The sequence below is a fragment of the Giraffa tippelskirchi genome, chromosome 5 (genome assembly GCF_054371585.1).
Source record: "Giraffa tippelskirchi isolate mGirTip1 chromosome 5, T2T-mGirTip1v1.2.pri, whole genome shotgun sequence".
In the NCBI taxonomy this organism is placed as follows: domain Eukaryota; kingdom Metazoa; phylum Chordata; class Mammalia; order Artiodactyla; family Giraffidae; genus Giraffa; species Giraffa tippelskirchi.
The window spans coordinates 113,027,632-113,048,187 of record NC_137279.1 but is presented as its reverse complement, the minus strand read 5'-3'; the positions used below and the strand labels follow the sequence as shown (position 1 = coordinate 113,048,187).

At 48.7% G+C, this 20,556-nt stretch overlaps 1 protein-coding gene across 2 annotated transcripts in view; it reads left to right on the top strand.

Moving 5' to 3' along the window:
- The window catches only part of GPR61 (G protein-coupled receptor 61), a 37,766-nt gene that overhangs the window by 9,849 nt on the left and 7,361 nt on the right, over nt 1–20,556 (top strand). Inside the window, exon 2 of one of the 2 annotated variants that reach the window (XR_014052949.1) lies at nt 2,329–3,175. The exons of the other annotated variant lie outside the window; for it this stretch is intronic. The gene's annotated coding sequence lies outside the window, so the exon portion shown is untranslated. Of the gene's footprint in view, nt 1–2,328; nt 3,176–20,556 lie in introns of those variants that run through there. 2 annotated transcript variants of the gene reach the window in all.

Sequence of the window (20,556 nt, the reverse complement as noted above, 5' to 3'; positions counted from 1 at the left end):
GGTGAGGCTGGGTGGAACAAGATGCAAATATGCTTTATAGAAATAGTTTCTTCCCTCTAGAACCTGTGTGGATTCTATTTAATAAACCTCTGCTGCTGCTGCTGCTGCTGCTGCTGCTACTGCTGCTAAGTCGATTCGGTCGTGTCTGACTCTTTGCGACCCCATGGACTGCAGCCTACCAGGCTCCTCTGTCCATGGGATTTTCCAGGCAAAAGTGCTGGAGTGGGGTGCCATTGCCTTCTCCGAACAAACCTCTATCAGTTGCCTATTATGTCCAGGCCTCTATGCAGGTGGTGTGGCCTTTGTGACCCAGCAGAAAGAGCGTGGGACTGAGTGTCAAGAGAGCTGGATTCTAATCTCACCCCTGTCATCAACTATCTGTATGACTGTGGATAAGTTACTCTGGGGCTCAGTTTTCTCACAGATAAAATGGACATTATGCTTGGTGCATGCTCAGTCATGTCCAATTCTCTGCAACCCCATGGACTGTGGCCCACCAGGGTCCTCTGTCCATGGAATTCTCCAGGCAAGAATACTGGAGTGGGTTGTCATTTCCTCCTCTAGGGGATCCTCCTGACCCAGGGATTGAACCTGTATCTCTTGGGTCTCCTGCATTGGCAGGCAGATTCTTTACCACTGTGCCACCTGGGAAGTCTTGAACATTAAGATGCCTACCCTATTAAAATTCCAGAGCCCCTTATCCACTAAATCAGAACTTTTATGGGCAGAGTCTGAGAGGCATTTTGATCATCAAGGCAGTTGGGAAAAACTCCCAGGGCAGTGTTCTTCTTGTAAGGGATTTAGACTACTAACATCAGAATCTCCAAGTAACTTGTTTAAAAAATGAATTTCAAGGTCCACCCCAGACTTGCTTAGAAATTGTGGAGGTGGGGGCTTGGGAATCTATATTTAAGGTGGAGTCAGGTGGTTCTGGGGTCACTAAGAGTCGGATACGACTGAGCGGCTTCACTTTCACTTTTCACTTTCATGCATTGGAGAAGGAAATGGCAACCCACACCAGTGTTCTTGCCTCAAGAATCCCAGGGATGGGGGAGCCTGGTGCGCTGCCGTCTATGGGGTCGCACAGAGTCGGACACGACTGAAGCGACTTAGCAGCAGCAGCAGGTGGTTCTTTGTACCCTACTCAAGTTGAGAATGACTACTGTAGGATTTTATAAGGATTTAATGAGAATGTGTGTGAATACTTATTTTGGTAGCTCATATATAAAGGATAGCTTAGCCATGAGGATCTGATACTTTAGAAGGTAGTCATAATAGCCACTTGTGAAATTTGGAGGGTTGTGTATTAGTCAGAATCTTTGAAACTGCAAAGAAGAGTCATACCTAATAGGTTTCCGGAAGACAGGTTTATCGCAGGAACCCACAGAGGTTTATTGTAACTGGGGAGTTGCCTTATTAGCTGTAGTTACTATGAGCCCAGTGCTTTCAAGGCTTGGAGAATTGAAACAGTGATTTGAATTGGCAAAAAGAGGCTTGCAACTCCAAAGTCACCCACTTTCTGTGAGTATCACCAAAGATGTTTATTTCCCCACTAAGAGCCTCTGAATGAGTCAAATTGCTACCATCCAACATGGTGCACCCTTTTGATCACAATTCCTATCAAACTCTTTCCTTCAGCTTCCTGTGTGCCCCACCCATTCATGGTTAACTTCAGTATGTGAATTAATCCCTGTCTAATCATCCGTGGTTAGAGTAGCAGAGCTAGTTTTGCTCAAGATACATAACAACCTGGGAGTCTGCTATCTTTGGAAAAGTAGGAGGGAAAAAATGTAAAAAAGTAAGCATTTTTGAGGACTCTTGATTTGTCTAGTATACATTTCATGGGGGAGCAAACAAATGAAGTGTGGCTCTAAAATTTGGAAACACAGGGATTTCCCTGGTGATCCAGTGGCTTAAGACTCTGTGTTCCCAGTGCAGGGGGCCCGGGTTGGATCTCTGGTCAGGGAACTAAATCCCACATACCACAACTAAAGATTCCTGCATGCTGCAACAAAGACCAGGTGCAGCCAAATAAATAAATAAATATTTAAAATAAATAAATAAAATGTGGCAATAGGACTCCTTTGTGGAGCCAAGGATCCCCTACCCCTAAGTACATGGGCAGACACACACAGAATTTTACACAATTTCTTAGGGGCAGGGATCTTATAAGACTTATATGTGGAATCCTAGATTGAGGATGTGCTTCTGGGCCTCTAAAGGGAAGAACTGTTCTATAGAAGTGTCATAAGAGCAGATTTACATTCCATGTCCTGAAACATCTTCTGACATTTCAACTGTCCCGTAACGGATCTTTTCCATCTTCAGGTAATGAACTCCTCATCACAGGAAGTGTTAAAGCAGGGGCTGGATGACTGTTTTGCTCAGATGGCCCTTCATTTGTTTGTTCATTCATTCTATCACACATACCCTGATTCACATATAGCAAGAACTCCTGTGAGTGTTTAGGAGTAGAAAAGTGAAATACAAAGGTGAAGGCACAAGAAGCCTTGTCTGTTCTCAAGCATCATTGTTTGGTAAAGGAAACTGAGACATCGATGTTCACAATGCATGGTGCCAGGTGCTATAACAGCCTGTGTGTAAAGGGCTTACGAGGCCAGAGAAGAGAAAGGAGAAGACTAACGGAGGAATCCTGTGTAGGACCGAAGGTCCTATAGATGACTTCTAAGTTCTCTTCCAATTCTGGGATCCTACGTAGTATTTGGCACTAGAGAGTCCCTTGGACTGCAAGGAGATCAAACCAGTCAATCCTAAAGGAAATCAGTCCTGAATATTCGTTGGAAGGACTGATGCTGAAGCTGGAGCTCCAATACTTTGGCCACCTGATGTGAAGAACTGACTTATTAGAAAAGACCCTGATGCTGGGAAAGATTGAAGGCAGGAGGAGAAGGGGACAACAGAGGATGAGATGGTTGGATGGCATCACCAGTTCAAAGGACATGAGTTTGAGCAAGCTCCAGGAGTTGGTTGAAGGACAGGGAAGCCGGGCATGCTGCAGTCCATGGGGTCACAAAGAGTCGGACATGACTGAGTGACTGAAAAACAACAACAAATGTAGCACTGGGGCCAATAAATGGTTTGGGAGGGTTTTATGCATGCCCTCCATGCCCTACAGATGTATGACATATGTAGAAAAAAAAAAACCACCAATGTATTTGCTATGCAAAGTGCAAGTTTTCTGATTCCCTCACTTCCTGCCCCTCCAATCAAATAGCAGCCTCATAGCCTGCCCTATGCAGAAATTCTGGAACTGCTACTGATTCTAAGGTTGTGTATCTTGCAGTTATCAAGTCATAGGTCTGACCCCTTTCCAGAGGTTGTTGTTTGATGGAGCATCCTCAGTCTACTATTGGGCCTGGAAAGGCAGGGATTGCCCGTGAGAATGAGCTACTGAGGATGAGGAAGGGGCCAGGAGGGAGCGTGGTTGAACACGTCCTCCAACCCCGAGTCATCTCTCTGTGTTTGTTCCAACAACTTTGAGGCTTGAAAGCATTTCCTTCCCTCTAGGTTTTCCTCATTTTCTTTGCCTGCTTCCACAGACAGTACACCCGCCCTCTCTCCCTCCCACCAAGGTCACCACTCAGCAGGCTTTGATAAATGTCATCTTTTTTTTCTGAAAGTCGCCTTGGAAAAAGGCAATTTGACTGCAGTGAGGCAGAACAGGGAGCTGAACGCCAGCCGCCCTTTATTGACCAGAGCCCAACTCCAGGAACAAAATGAAACAGAGTATAACGCTGCCCTGCCCGGGGCTCCTGGTGATTCCCAGCTGCCTCTCCCCAGGGATTTGTCTGCTGTGCAGAGCCCAGCAGCGCTTGGGTCCTGTGGTCAAGGCTCTCCCTCCCTCTTTTCATCTCTCCAGTCCTTTGTCTTCTGCCACTTGTTTCCTGGCTGGTAACTAAAGGTCCCCGAGAACCCCCACTGCTCTGGGGGTGGGAGCCCTCTCCACTGTGCAAGCAGTGGGCTGCTGATTAGAGCAGGGAATAAATAACAGCAAGTTAATTATCTCCTGATTGCGGCTTGCCTCACTAACAAGGCCGGGCTGGAGTGGTGATGCAGCGGTACTATTCCAAGCATGCTTCTGGGTTCAGGGAAATTTCCATGCCTTTCCAGTCTGGAGACTCTTTCCCTTCCCAGCTGCTCTGCAGTTCTAACAGGAGATGTTCCCACTCCTGCTTCACCTTGGAATTGAGCGACTCACCCCAGACATATTTGTGTCAGACGCTGGTAGGTGATGGGCGCAGGCTTCTCATACAAGCAGGGAAAGGCTTTCAGGGAGGCTTGGGGATTGGCCAAGGTCATGGAGAGATGTGTCCTCAGGGACCACACTCTCCAGCACTTAGTATCCTAATTACATCTGCTGCTCCAACTGCTTGAACTGAGTGGCTCCCATCAGACTTGCAAGCAAAGTAGAAAAGTGCTAAGAGCACTGTTCTGGGGTCTAGTCCTAGCCTTGACTATCTCTGTGACATTAAACATGCTCCTTAATCACTCAGGTCATCAATTCTCTCTCTATGAAATGACAGTTAAGCTTTTCTCTATGAAATGAAGGCTAGGCAAACCTTGGAGTTTTGCCCAACTCTGGAAATATGAGTTTGTGAATTACTATAAAATTTAGACTGTGATGCTGAGAAAACTCCCAAGGCCTTTCATGTCCACATCTCCAGTCCGAGGTCTCCTTTCCCCTGTATTATTGCATTGTTCCCCACCCTCCCCCACCCACTTGACCTGATCTCTCTAGCTCTCTGAGTCTCTAAAACTTGTCTTGTCTGAAGAGAGGAAGGTGAGGAGCATCCTGTTCAAGAAGATATATGTTTTTAGCAGCCTGGACTGTGCTGACACACTGAACCAGTAGCTATCAGCCTATGAATAAGCCAGGATGTAGGAGTGACCAGGAACTGCTGCTGGCCTCCTGTGTCAGAGGAGAAAATCAATTTGCCCCCCAAGCCCTTTGAACCATCCCAACTTTGGGCTCTGTTACCACTGCCACAGCAACCACATAGTCTACTTGCAGGAAAGGGCGGCCATCTTTCATTAGAGACTCACCTCTACAGGGTGAGTAAGTCTCCTGTCAGAGGTCAGGTGTTAGGCAAGTGAGGTGCTTTCATTTGGTGAAGATGAATCCATGAATCAGTAAATGTGGGCCATGGTTCCCTTGGGAAAGAGGAAGGGCTAAAAGGGGGTCTGGTGTCATGCTTGGGCTAAAAGGAAAATGTTACTTTTAACTTGGTCTGATTGATAGGAAGGGGCTTCCCAGGTGGCTCAGTGGTAAAGAATCCACCTGCCAATGCAGGAGATACAGGAAACTTGTGTCTGATCCCTAGGTCAGGAAGATCCCCTGGAGGAAGAAATGGCAACCCACTCCAGTATTCTTGCCTGGAAAACTCCAGAGAAGCCTGGTGGGCTACAGTCCATGGAGTCGAAAAGAGTGTGTGAGCACACACACCCACACACACATACACACACATATGCACAATCTGATGGAAAGAACACTCAAGTAGGGATCAGAAGGTCATGTTCCACATGATACTTTACCACTTCTAAAGGGTAAACATGGGCAATTCATTTACTTTCTGTATTAGGGTGAGCTAGCTGACCTGACTAATAACCCTGAAGTCTCAATGGCTTATCACAATACAAATCAACATCACATTCACATAAGGGTTGAATGCAGATGATCAGTGGATGGCCTCCCACAGAGTGATTCAGGAACCTAGAATTATCCATCTTGTGGCTCTGCTAACTGTTTTAAGCTTTGGAATCCTCTACTGAATCCTCTGTATTCAGTCAGCAGATGGAGTAGAGACTGGGAGCCTGCAGAACTATGTGGAAGGTTTTATGGGTCTAGAAGTGGCTTTCATGACTTCTGCCCACATTCCACTGGCTAGAACTCAGTCATATGACCACACCTGATTGCAAGGGAAACTGGGAAATGTAGTCCAGCTTGCACTCAGGACACAAAAGAAGTGGTTTGGTAAACAACTAGTCTCTGACATACCTTCTTTGCAATTTTATTCCTGAATTTCTCAGTAGGACAAAGATTCTCTTCTTTGTCATCTTTACAAAGTTAGAATCGATATAAAATAAGAAAACAGATTATGAGAGTTTTAAAAATATAGAATGAAGAATACATACATATTATAATCTATTTTTCAGATTCATCTAGAAATAATTTCATAAATACTGGCTCTATTAGAAACATTAAAGGTGCTCTGTTATTGGAACAAATATCTTTAGGTTATATGATGTGTCTGAATGACTGTAACTGATTTCACTGTGTGATGAGGACAAACTTCGATAAATCCAATCCTTAAAAAAATTATAAAATATTAAAGTAATTAGCCCCCAACTAAAATAAATAAATTTATAAAAAAAAAAAAAAAAGAAAAAGAAAAAAAAATTATAAAATGTGCCCTTCCTCTGCTATTTCCCTTTGATATAGATGGAGGATTCAGCCAGCATAGTTGATGTGGTCAGTGAGACTAGGGTCAAAATTTGGCCAGTCCAACCAGAATGTTTGATGAAGCTGGGGCAGAGAATATGGCCTGTATAGTTAGGAGATTGATTGCAAGTAGAGGACTTGAGAAAATAATATATTGAGGATAATGGGAGCCATAGTTCTCATGGCTTCTTAGTGAAAGGAGTTACGTTTATAGAAAGGAAATAAGCTATCAGTATTGGCATAATTAGTTTGAACCCATGTTTTAAACATAGATACACAGATGTAGGTGTGTATGTGTGTACATACATATTTCTGTTTCTGTCTGCTGCTAAGTCACTTCAGTCGTGTCCGACTCTGTGCGATCCCATAGATGGCAGCCCACCAGGTTCCGCCGTCCCTGGGATTCTCCAGGCAAGAACACTGGAGTGGGTTGCCATTTCCTTCTCCAATGCATGAAAGTGAAAAGTGAAAGTGAAGTCTCTCAGTCGTGTCCGACTCTTAGTGACCCCATGGACTGCAGCCTACCAGCCTCCTCCGTCCATGGGATTTTCCAGGCAAGAGTACTGGAGTGGGGTGCCATCGCCTTCTCCGTTCTGTCTGCTGAGAGGTCCTATAAGCAATGATACTCAAATAGCAGTGAACAAACCAATCACTCAGCTCTTTATTTCTAAAGACCATTTTCCACTAAAAAGAACCAAGACTGATCAGCCTAAAAATTCATAGTTGAACCTAGAGCATCTCCTTGTGCTAAGAAAGTATGGAAGTGCTCAAAGAATGATGGAAACAAAAGGATACATAATCCAGATTGAAAGGATACATGCAGGCCAAGTTTGGGACAATTTAGGCATCAAAGTAACTAATTTTAGTATTAGTATTCAGTATAGTAACCCACTGCATAAAACAGGAATGGATGAGTTAATACAGATACAAGTAAATACATGGTGAGAAAGGAAGGTACTGACTTACACTGGAATGCCAACTGATAAAGACAGAAAAGAGAGGAAATTAGAAAAATCATCATTTGGTCACCATCATAGTAATAAAGAACTTAGGTAAGAATACGGCTGCTAACACTTGTGGGTGAAAATTTGGTGAGGAACCTGATATTTACAGAGTTTCAGTGTATCTCCCCACAAATGCTTATTAATCTATAACTACAGTACTTATAATTGTATTTACAGTGGAGAAATTTGGCTGACATGATCCTAACCAACTGATAAAAGTTAGCATGCCTGGGGACTTCCCTGGCCATGGGAACCATGGTCCAGTGGTTAGGAATCTGCCTTCCAATGCAGGGGACATGGGTTTGATCCCTGGTTGGGGAACTAAGACCCCAAATGCCATGGGGCAACTAAGCCCGTGCATACTGCAACTAGAGAAGCACGCAAATAGCAGTGAGAATCCCGTGGGTCGCAACAAGAGAAGCCCATAGGTGCCTCAACTAGAGAAAAGCTAGTGTGCAGCCAAAAAAAAAAAAAGTTAGCATGACTGAAACAGAACAAATCAACATTTGTGTCTCTTTGGAGATGAACTGAGAATACAGCATCATTTCTGTAGCATTCCTGATAAAAATGCATAACCCAAATCCACTCATTAGGCAACATCAGCCAAACCCAACCTGAGGGACATTCTACAAAATAATTGGACAGTAGTGTTTGAAAATATCAAGATCATGAAATATGAAGAAAAGGAAAGGCCTTTCAACTCTCTGAGCCTCAGATAACAGTATGCATCTCCTAAGAGTGCCATGTGGCTTAAATAGTAATGTATGTGACACTCTTTTTTAAGTCATAAAATACAATACCAAATATAAATCAGTAGTAGTATCTTTCTCCCGGAAAACTAAAACTAATAAATGCAAAATTGTCCCTTCAGTCCTGACATTTCTCTTTAATTCTTTAACCAGTTACCATCACAACATGTTATACCCAGAGAGACTGATTCTTTAATGGACTGTGAACTGAGAAGGCCCAGCACCTAGCAAGGAAGGACAATTGATGGCAGAGCCACGGATCGCTGTGATGCGTGTGCCTGTGTCCCTGTGTGTGCATGTGTGTGCATGTGTGTGTACGCACTCACATCCTGGCTGCTTGAATTTTAGGCCTCTTCTCTGTGAGCAGATGGACCCTGGGGGGACTGATGAATGTTGTTACAGATTCATAAACATCTGCTGGTGGGGCCAGGGTAGTTCCTTCTAGAAGGAAAGGCCCTTTGCTTCTGTCCCTCCTGACAGAAGTCCTTGTGTACACAATGTTGTGATACAAACCACTGCTGGCAACTCGGGCATCAGGGTCCTAGCGCCACACATCGTACAGGTGCTGACAGACGGCAGTGTAGGGTAATGAAAATCATCATTCCTGTTTTCTGAAGCCTCTCACAGACATTCTCCCCATGAGCCTTAAAGCTGCAGCAAGCTGTGAGGCAAACATTGCTCTCTGCATCTTGTCACAGATCAGGAAAGTCTGATGATCAGAGAGACCAGGCCTTGCCCCAGTCCACAGGGCTAATAGATGGCACCCACTGAATGCCCAGCCAGGACAAGGGCTCTCCTCATCATGGACGTTCTGACGGACACTCTGATGGGAGATGGTTCAGCGTTGGTGCCGCTCTGTCCCTTTCCAGGCTCAGGGGGGCTGATTCCTGTGCCCCTGGCTTCTCAGAGCTCTTTTGCCACAAGATCCCCATCTGAGGCACCCTATGCTAGGGTTCCCTCACTAAGCTGTCCGACCACCCTTGCCCCCCTACATTCTGGCTAGAACCATGGGATTCAGCATCTTAGCCCCTGCTGCTTAAGGCTGTCACTCTTCCTTCTGGAGTCAAAGGAGAAGATGATGAGGATGAGGCCATCCTGCCCATGGCCCTGGGAAGCTGGCCTCTGGAACTCATTCCTGTGCTCTTCCTGATTCTGAGGCCAGTTGCTGTGTCATCTTCAAGTCCACATAGGCATTTCTTTCCTCACAACGCCAGCAGAAGGAGCAATACTTAATTTCTTCCAATTTGCTCTGTCTCTGTGACTCAGGCAGGAGCAAGTTCGGCAAGGCCAGGTTACCACCAGACTCCCTCTGCTCTTGGCACCTCCTGGACCCAGACAGACAGATGGATGAACATCAGACACCGCAGTGCCCAGCTGGTCTCTGCTCCATCAGCTCCCTTGGTAGTAGCTGCTCCTGACTGGATGGAGGCTCCAAGAGAAGAGGCTGTTTATGGCAGCAGTGGTGACCAATCTGCATTCTGCTTGGTTCTCAGAGGCCTGAGGAAGAGGGTGCACTCTGGGCTTGTTAGGAATCACTTTGTTGGATTTGTCAGGATGTGCTGGATTGGTCAGGGGCTTCCCCAATGGCTCAAGCAGTAAAGAATCCACTTGCAATGTAAGAGACGTAGGAAACATGAGTTCGATCTCTGCGTCGGTAAGATCCCTTGGAGGAAGAAATGGCAACTACTCCAGTATTCTTGCCTAGAGAATTCCATGGAGAGGGGAGCCTGGACCCATGGACAGAGTTACAGTCCATGGGGTCACAAAAAGTTGGACATGACTGAACAACTGAACACACAGGCACATTGGATGGGTCAAGGGTGATCCACTAGATTTTGATACGTGGCTTTAGGAACTTAGAGCTAAGGCTTTGTGGTGGAATAGAACCAACACTGACCAGCTGGGAGCTGGCAGACTCAGTCTCAGATCTGCTCTAACCAGCTGGGCAAACAGCTTTTGCTCACTGGGACACAGGTTCCTAATCCATAACATGAAGAATGCATTTTAAGGGTCGTCTGTCCTCTGTGCCCATCTAGTCAAACCAATCTGCCAGCTCTGCATGACTGGAGCTGAGCCTAGCAGGAACTCAAGACTGGACTTCAGGCCTTTTGACTCCCAGGCTCAATTCACTGCTGATTCTGGAAACAGAGGCTAGGGTGGGACGTCTGGGGAGCAGAAGGTGTGGCACATCCTGGCCTCTGTTCACGGGATAGGGGAACTGCCCAGGAAGCAGCAGCTGGACCCAGGGTCGTGCTCAGGGTGGGGTAGGGTGGAGGCAGGATGGAGGGGAACCCGGTGGTTCCCACTACTCTACTGGTAGCCTAAGGACATGTGACTGAAAGTCCCCAGGGCTGCATTAGAATTCATATAGAACCAGTAGGAAAGGACAGAGAGAACTGAAGCGAAATGCTGAGAGTAGTTGGCCAGGCATAGAGAGCTTAAGAAATGTTAGCGCTTGCTTGGGCTTCCCGGGTGGCTCTAATGGTAAAGAACCTGCTTGCCAATGCAGGAGACATAAGAGATGAGGGTTCAATCCCTGAGCCGGAAAGATCCCCTGAAGGAGGGCATGGCAACCCACTCCAGTATTCTTGCCTGGAGAATTGCATAGACAGAGGAGCCTGGGGGGTTCTGGCCCATAGGGTCACAAACAGTCGGACCTGACTGAGGCAACTTAGCCGCAGCAGAGTTTGCTTTCTCTCTCTGTAAACCGAGAAGTATCATTTGGGGGATTTTAGAGGTCTTGACACCTTCTAACTCTGTACGTAAAAAGGCAGTTCATTGAATAAAGCTGAACTCCCCTCTGACAGCAGGCCTCCTGGGGGTCAGGCCGTGTGGGCAGTTTGCCTCCTGTCTTGGGTCCCACTCAGCTGACCTGCTTGCCTCCCTCCTCCACCACCTGCCATTCCCCAAGGTTTGGAGCGTCCCCTCCCATCTCCTCCCGCCCCGGGCCAGCAGAAACAGCTGCCACAGGTGTCATCTTGCCTAGGGGGTGGAGAGAAGCTGGACTTTAAAGGTCCCTTCTGAGCCCAGCGTGGGTAACCTGAAACTCCTCTGCCCTTCTCATCCCCAGAGAGAGAAGACTCAGGGGGTCCCCGCGGGTCAGATCAGGGTCAGGTCAGAGTCTGTCTCTCCTGCCTCCAGGCTGGAAGGAGCTGAGCCTGGTGTGTGAATTCCAAGGAGCTCAGCACACAGGCAGGCTGCCCCAGAGAGGAGAAGCCTGTCCCTGAGTGCAGAAGGAGGCAGCCACAATGCGCTTCCCCCGCAGACAGACAGGGTATTGATCCTGCTCACACGCCCCCTCCCTCTCTCCACTTCATGGCGCAGCTAATGGCCTGGAAAAAACTGGCCAGCTGTTCCCCAGCTGTGACATAATGAGCTCAGGGACGATCAATGCCTGTTCCGGTCTCTAATTAGGCCGGGGAGCTGGCTGGGGTGAGAGTGTGGCCTGTTTCCTGAGGCCACCACTTCCACTCTAGTCCCCAGCTGCTGTCTGCTGGCTGCCAGCTGGGCCCATGCATCTGTGGCCAGGAGGAGGTAGCAAGGCCTTTGAGCGGCCCTGGGGAGTCTTCTGACCCAGAGCTCCTTCTCCAGCAGTGAAGAAGGAACTCGGTAACCATGTTAGTGCAAGTGGATAGGCTGGTGGGGAGGACCCGAAGATCCACACCCCCAGATTCCCGTCACATCCTCTCTCTGCCTGGGTCTGCCACTCTGTACACTGGCTTTCAATCCCAACCCTCTAACTCTCTGCCCTGGACCCTTCCCACCACTGGTCCTGAATGCCCAAGCCTGGGGCTGCAAGGAAGAGGCTGGTAGCAAGTCTGGCTCCTAGCCCAGCCTCCCTCTGCTATTTATACCTTCAGTCCAGGGAGGAATGGATCGGATTCTCAATGTACTCACTGCAGAGGAGGAAGTGAAGGAGGAGAGAGATAGAAAGGAAAGGTGTACGCTGAGGCAAAGAAACAGCGAGGCGGGGGAGCAGAGGCCCAGGGCAAAGAGGCTCTGAGACTTAGAGAGTTCTGAGAACAGGCTAGGGAGGACAGAGGAGCGAGGTCGAAGGAAGTAAGCCAAATAAGAGACAAAACAGTGAGAAATGGGGCCAGCAGGGAAGAAAGAGAAGATGGGATGCAAGAAGCAGAACACACCCTGTACTGGGTAGGGTCAGGCCCCAGGTGTCGGATCAGATGGCCATCAGGGAAGCTGAGGTGTTGGACAGAGTGTGTCCAGGGGCCTGGTGTGAAATGACTGGAGTCAGGAGACACTGTCTGGGGACAAAGAGGCACAGGGAACAGAGCTGGTTTGGAGGGATGCTGGGTGGGCAGGGAGTCCCTGCCCACAGAGATGGGTCGGTCAGGCAGGGACCCTCCCCTAGAATCGAGGCTGTGAACTTTGCTTTCTGGGGATGAGGGTATGGGCTGGAAGCAGGGCAGGGGTGAGAGCAATGTGGGGAGAAGGGGACAAGGTGACTATTAGGGGATTTGGAGAGAAAAGGCCAAGGGAAGGGGTCTAGGCTTCCTGTAGCCTCCATTTTGGGTCTGTCTAATCTGGCCCTGTGGCTTTCTGGGTAGCCTGGGCCTGGGAGGGGACACTGCTCAGCCAGCCTCCAGCCCTCCTACCATTCACACCGTCACACACAAACCAATCCGATGGAACCCTTTAGAGGAGTCTTTCTGGGGCCTGGCTGATGCCATTCATCCCTTCCTGGGACCGTTCCCAGTCTTAGGACTGAATCTCTTTCTGGCTGTAATTCCCAGAGGAATGACCTGGTTGGTGGAGAGGAGAAGTGCCCACTGCTATTTCCTGCATCCACTCCCTTACCCCCAGGCCCTGATTCTCTCAAGCTGCCAGGGCCCTGGAGAGAGAAGCCACTTGAGGACAGCAGCGAAGACTCCGACTCAAAATCTAGAGCTGCAAAGGACCTTAGAGAGCACCTACAGGTCTAGTCAACCCTCATTTGGAGCTGGGGGTCCGAGAAGTGGGGAGAGTAGCCCCAAGTGCACTGCTCACTCACGCGGGTGCAGCCTTTGGACTCTGAGATCAGTGCTCCTTCCAGGATGCTAGCCTGCCTCTCTCTTCCTACCCACCTCCTAGGAGTAGGAGAGATTTTTCTCTTGAGATCCTTGGCCCGCTTACCTGGCCCTCCATGCATATATTGTAGGCGTCTAAAAGGTGAAAACTGGGGCCCACAAGACAGCAAGTCCCCCAGGAGGGATACTATCTGCAGCTCTGTGATCAACACTACCCTCTTGTGGCTACTTTCTGTCAGAGCAGCCTAGAGGCCCTGAGATGTAGCAAGCAGTTGGTGTCGTCTCTCCTTCAGGTCCTCACTATCTAGGATCCCCTGTTCCCAGGGCTGATTTAGACCCTCCGGGGCTACCCTTCCAGGCTAGGCCATCCGAGAGAACAAGCTTTCACACATAATTCTCCAACAGGGTCCTCACGTGGGTGGGCCAGGGCTGACAATCCGTCCCTCTCCACCTTGCCCAGAGGGCTACACACAGGCTGTCTCTCCATCCCTAAGAAGAAGGGAAGTCTGGCCCTTCCTCGGACATAAAGGCATGAGAGTTGAATGGGGATGGGGATCCTGTTTTTAGGTGGGTCAGAAATGGAGGGAGAGGACTTTGGAGGAAAGAAAACTGGGAAAGAAGCCTAGGACTCGTATCCCTGTGCCCAGCTATGCCCAGTCTGGAGAAGAAAGGGTCAGGTTACCTTACCTCTCAGTTTGTCCCAAAGGGCTGAGTACACGTCATTTAGAGGGCACTGTCCCAAAGATGTAGAGCAGGGATGCCTCATACAGTCAGAGACCAGGCACTGTTGAAAGTACTCTGTGGAACCCAAGTTGGGAAACCCAGCTCAGCTCTTTGATTCTGAGGTCAGAGCCCAGGACCTGGCAGTGAGTGGGCAGCTGGGCAACCTGCCCTGGAATGAGCAGCTAGCTGGGTGGTCCAGGATGCCCTGTCCCTGCAGATCAGGCTGGGCAGCATCTTATGACATGTTAATCTAGAAGGGAGAGTTTCCAGGCATTTGAGTTACCCCTCCGCTCTTCACCTCCCCCACAGAATAGATATGCAGGTCACCCGTGAGAGCCCCACCTGGGACGCAGGGGCATCATCTGGTCTCTACATCCTTTCACCGCTGATGGCCCCTTTCCTCTGAGTTCACGCTGTCATACGTTCACAGGCACCGTCTCCATGATGATCTATGTGGTTTTTTGCGCCTCTCTCTAGGCCGCAATGATAAGGAAAATTTCCAGCCTTGAGTTCAACCCCTCACTCTGGAACTTGTGGGTTCAGTAAATACTTATCAACTGACTCACTGAAAGACCGGAGGTGGGGCACATTTGTGGCCCTGTGCTTCCCTGCTCAAAACACTTTTCAGTGCTAATTTTTCAGTCTGGCTTACCAGGCCTTCACAGTCTAGCCAGTCTACTTCTCTATTCTCACTTCTTCCCTACACATGTATTATTTGCAGTCAAACTGGACAACTTCTCTTGCCTTGATATTCCATAAACCTGCCTGTCTCCATGTTTTCCCAAGACCCGCTCCTTCCACCTGAACTGCTCTCCTCTTCTTCTCTTTCAATTGTTGTTGTTGTTCAGTCACTCAGTCATGTCTGACTCTTTGCAACCCCCTGGACTGCAGCATGCCAGGCTTCCCTGTCCTTCACTATCTCCTGGAGTTTGCTCAAACTCATGTCCATTGAAGGCAATGATGCCATCCAACCATCTCATCCTCTGTCACCCCCTTCTCCTCTTGTCCTCAATCTTTCCCAGCATCAGGATCTTCTCCAATGAGTTGGCTCTTCACATCATGTGGCTAAAGTATTGGAGCTTCAGCATCAGTCCTTCCAATGAATATTCAGGGTTGATTACCTTTAGGATTGACTGATTTGATCTCCTTGCTGTCCAAGGGACTCTCAAGAGTCTTCTCTCAGCACCACAGTTCAAAAGCATCAATTTTTCAATATACTTGGAGTTTAAACCCTACTCCTCCTTTAAGACCCCTGCCACTTCCTTCAGGAAGCCTTCCCAGATTTCCTGAGTGTGTGGGTTTACTTTTTCCTTTGAACCTCCACAGCACTTTTATTCTCCTTTGAAGGTGATAACCTGCTTCATCTCCATTCTAGACTGTAAGCACCAAGAGAGCAATGTTTGTATTTGTTTCACCTTTGTACCCTCTCTCTTACCTCCTAAAGAGAGCTTTGAACATAGAAGGTGCTCAAGAAATATTTCGTGAATTGAGTAACATGAAGCCTGTAGTTCGGGCTGCTGGGAGCTACAGGAAGTGAGAATGGGATGCTCCAAGGCTTTAGACGATGATAGGAGTGTCATCAGAATGGGGAGGCAAGACGTGTACAAGGAGCTGAGTCCAGGAGGGGGGGCGTCTGGGCCTCCTTAGACCCTTGCTTGGGGAGGAGGAGCACTTTCCTGAAGAGAACAGGCAGGTGGGAGGGCCTTGGAGATGTGGCAGGTCGAGGAAGGGAGCCTGGTATTGGGGGCTTTGGGTTTGCTCCAGGGCCAAGTATGACAGACCCCCAACTGTCCTCAGTGAAAGGCACAAAAAAAGGGGATAGGAATCCAGAAGCTTAGATTCTGGTCACTTCTCCTTCGCCCTCTAGCTGTGTAGCCTTGGGCAAGTTACTTCCTGTCTCTGGGCCTATTCATCTGTAAATTTGCTGTTTGACCTCCTATAACCCTCTCTTCCCGACCCAGGAATCAAACTGGGGTCTCCTGCATTGCAGGTGGATTCTTTATCAACTGAGCTATCAGGGAAGCCCCCTATGATCCTCAAGTGTGTGTTAGTCACTCAGTCGTGTCTGACTCTTTGTGACTGCGTGGACTGTAGTCCGCCAGGCTCCTCTATCCATGGAATTTTCCAGGAAAGAAGCTGGAGTAGGTAGCCATTCCCTTCTCCAGGGGATCTTCCTGACCCAGGGATCGAACCCAGTCTCCTGCATTGCAGGCAGATTCTTTACTGTTTGAGCCACTGGGGGCTTTCCAGGTGGCACTAGTGGTAAAGAACCTGCCTGCCAATGAAGGAGATGCAAGAGAAGTGGATTTGACCCCTGGGTAAGGAAGATACCTTGGAGAAGGGCATGGCAACCCACTCCAGTATTCTTGCCTGGAAAATTCCATGGACAGAGAAGCCTGATGGGCTATAGTTCATGGGGTCACAGAGAGTCAGACACAACTGAGAATGTACCCATGATGACCCTCAAAGCTCTGCTATTTTAACTGCAGGTCAAGGTTCTGAAGTAGAAGGGTAATGATTACTGGGGATTTGTACATGACCCTCCTCAGGCCTGAGCATTAGGAATGACCCCATCTAGGTCCTAGACCAGAGAAGGTGACAGAGCCCAAAGCCATAAAGAAGGAGGCAGGTGGCCTGGGTCAGCTGTGGCTGGTCTCAGGATGTGGAGGTGGGTAGCAGAGAGATACAGCACTCCCAACTCAGAGTAAGTAAAGTGTCCAGCTATCAGGCTCCAGGGAAGGGATTTCAGGGACCCCTATTTCCCCTCCCTGTGCTTCCCTGTCCTTTTCCTTGTCCCATCTCCAGACTCAGTAAATAGAGATCTGGGATTTCTAGCTGCTTATCTGTGTGGCTCTGAGAAAGTCACTTAACCTCTCTGAGCCTCAGTTTCCCCATGTGTAAATGGAGTTTTTGAAACTAACTCAGAAGATTTTTGTGACATTTCTAAGTGCCTAGTTCTGGGGTGACTGCTAGATCTCCCTCCCTCCTGGAGTCTGGAAAAAGGCAACTGGCACAGATCGGCCCTCTGGCCACAGGGCAAATGGTTAATGGTGCTTTGCAGGTACACTGGGATGGGGCAGGGCATGTGAGGGGGCAGGCTGATGCTGAGGACGCTGGATGGGAAGAAGAGGCAGAGAGGTATTGCCCAACCAACCCCTGATACTAGTGAGAAAGGGCCACTCTGCCTGGATATCTATTTATTGTGCAATTAGCAAGGGCCCAGCAGCTCTCTGGGAATTTTTCTTTGGAGGTTCATCATTGAGCCCCAGCTGATGGATGGGGGTGGGTGGGCAGCAAGGGAAAGATTCTGTGGTCTCATAGCAGGCCTGGCCTGCACAGGCACTGTGGGTGTTCCTGTCACTCTTGTGAGTCTGGTTCATCCAAGGCCCTCAGTTTCTAATCTGGTTGGGAAGGATTTATTTTTGGGTCCCTGTAACCTAGCAATGGGCTCACATGACCAGTGGCAGCTGCAGGCTGAATATACTGTTGGATCTTGGCTCCTGGCAGGGGGTGTAGGCCAGACTGTGGGGGAATAAAGGGAATGGAAAGGCTTTCACCTCTGCTTTCCTCCAACTCCCTCTTTAGCCCCTCAGCTTGGCCACAGATGGTGGGCAGGGGGCTGGCTGCCTGGGGAGCAGGTGTGGCTGGTGCTGGCACAGGGGGCTTTTGGAGAGCCGGGAGCTGAGCTGTGGTGGGGAGGTCCCAGCTGTGAGCCTGCTCTCCACATGGGGAGGTTTGCGTGTCCATGTGGGTGTGGTGGGGGCTGGGAGGGCACCATGGCGTCCTGAAGAGCAACAACAGTCTTTGCTGTGGGATCTTGGGGACACCCCTTGTCGATGCTGGAAGCCCAACATCCGGCTTCTTCCCTTTGTTCCCTGTTAAATTGTTAATATTCCTGGGAGAGAGAACACATTAAGCTGCTATCGGTGTGAATGGATTTATCAGCCTCTTTCCTGAGAGCAGGTTTTGACAGACCCAGAGGGAGGAGAGGAGGAGGGCAGTGGGTGCCACTAAGCAGGCTATGGAAGAGGGCTATGGGCACATACGGAACATTTGAGAGACGTCTGAACACATGGGTGGATGAATGAAAGATAAACTTGGTCCATTTCAAGGCCTCATCTTGCGGAAGCAGGAGAGAGTGGGAGGGGTGGACAGAACCCCATCAAGCGGTGCTGGTGGGGAACTGCCCCATGATCAAGAAGTTAGGACTCAACACTTTCACTGCTGGGGTCTGGGTTCAATCCCTGGTTGGGGAATTGAGATCCCACAAGCCATGTGGCATGGCCAAAAATAAAAAAGAGGTGATGGTGGGCAAGGGTCAGGCAGGGCAAGGAGCAAGCCTGGGATGAAATCAGACCTCAGTACTAAACCAGACTTCAGTACCAAGGACCCTGCCAGGATCCTGGGAGGGACTTCAGGACCTGGAGACTTTGCCTGCTGGCCACCACCCCAGTTGTTTGACCAGCTAGGGTAACTGTACTAGCTTCCCCAAGCCTGAGAAGCAGGCTATGTATTGCAGGCTTCTTATTCCCATTAGATGGGCTTCCCAGGGCGTGCAGGGGTGAAGAATCGGCCTGTCAAGCAGGAGATGTGGATTCAATCCCTGGGATGGGAAGATCCCCTGGAGAAGGAAATGGAAACCCACTCCAGTATTCCTGCCTGGGAAATGCTATGGACAGAGGAGCCTGGTGGGTACAGTCCATTGGGTCCCAAAGAGTTGGACATGACTTAGTGACTAAACAACAACAACAAATCCCTATTGGGTAAGTAGGAAGTAAAGAATTTTATCCATTTTATAGATAGAAATACTCAGGCACAGGCTAAATTCCCGCTGTTGACCAACAGAATAAAGCCCAGTTAGAACCAAGGACTTCTGACCAATCCAGCGCTCTTTCTTTCTTTTTTCCTGATCACACTGTGTGGCCTGTGGGATCTTAGTTCTCCAACTAGGGACTGAAAATGGGTTCCAGCCACGAAAGCTCCAGGGAAGTCCCTCCTATAATCCCATTCTAAGTGTAGCCTCTGGTTCTTTGTGAATCCTTGGATGGGGGTGTCAGTCTGAGCTAGGCCCCTGCAGGAATGATGTGGGCGCTGATCAGGGACAGGCTTTACCTGATCCCAGAGGGTCTGACTGATGCCAGGATGATCCTGCCAATATGAGAGCACAAGGTTTTATAAAAATCACTTTGCTGTCTTTGGGTTTAATTTGACATTTTAATTAGGTATATCTAATTATACCTATATATTTATATTATTTATTATTATTTATAATTATTATAATAATTATTATATTATTTATAATTATACTTATATATTAAGTATATACTCAGGTATATCTAATTTTGTTTTAGGCTGTTTCCTGGAAGGTAGTGGCCATTTCTATGGAATTGGCTTTAGGGCCTCAGCCCAGAGTCTCATGTCAGGCCTCCAGAGAAGCCATGAGGGTAAGGGGGAAAAAGTAAATGCTTTGACTTCAAACATACATGGTTCAAATACTGGCTCTGGTTTTTACTAGCTATGTGATCTGGGCAAAGTCACCTCACCTCTGGTACCCATTTCCTCGTCTGTGACGTAAGGTGTATGATGGCTGCCTCATAGAATTGGTGTGGGGATTGAAGGCCTCGTATGTAAAGGGGCTGGCACTCATAAGAGCTCAAGAAAGGGTGGATGGGAACAGTGGAGATCACTGTGTGGGTCTGGGCTGGTCGCCAGACTCTTTGTTGTGGCCTGGGACAGCCACCTTGCCCTCTTCGTGTTCCCTGGGTAATTCATTGTTCTTATGACTCTTTGATTGGGGTCTGGTAAACAGTTCCAGAATTCCCTTTCTTCCCTTTTCAAGACAGAAGGAGTTCCCATACAGGTGAGTCTCAGGGAAAAGGGCTCTGGAGCAGATATCATGACTGAATTCCTTGTTTAGGTGCACGGCTCTGCCATACATGACTCTGAGCAATCTCTTCACCTCTCTGGGCCTCAGAAGCACAGATGCCTTGGCCTGTAGGATGTCTTACAACTCTATAGTCTTAGGATCCTGTTCTTGGGTGTCAGCCCCAATCCTGAGGGAGCTGTTTTCTTCATAGTTGGTGGGAAGTCATGCCCCTTCATCTCACTTCCAAAGGCTCATCACCTGTTCTTTGCCCTTCTGCCAATGATGTTTCCCAGCTCTGTTCAGCCCCACAGATCTGGAACAATCAGAGCCTCCCCAAGTGCCTGCCTCCCACCCTGCCTTGAGGGAGCAGTGCTGTGTTGGTACCACAGGGTGGCTTATGAGGATGTTCAATTCTCCCATCTCCACAAGCTCTTGCAGCCCCATACCACAAAAACATACTATCTAAGAAGACAATAATAAAGCGCTTTTTGAGGGGCAAATGCAGGATTAGGACAAGGCCCTTAGCTCTCCTCCAAACCTGTTCTCTCTATACAGGAAGCAGCTTCCAAAGGAGCCCAAGTTTGGGCATGCTCTCGAGCCACAGCCCGTCAGACCTGACCCTGGGGCCCTGTGTCTGCACTGACTGGCCTACTACAGAAGTGCCTTGGTTCTGATGTCACAGAACCAGGCAATGGCACAGCTGTTAGAAACTTCAGGGATCATTTGTCTT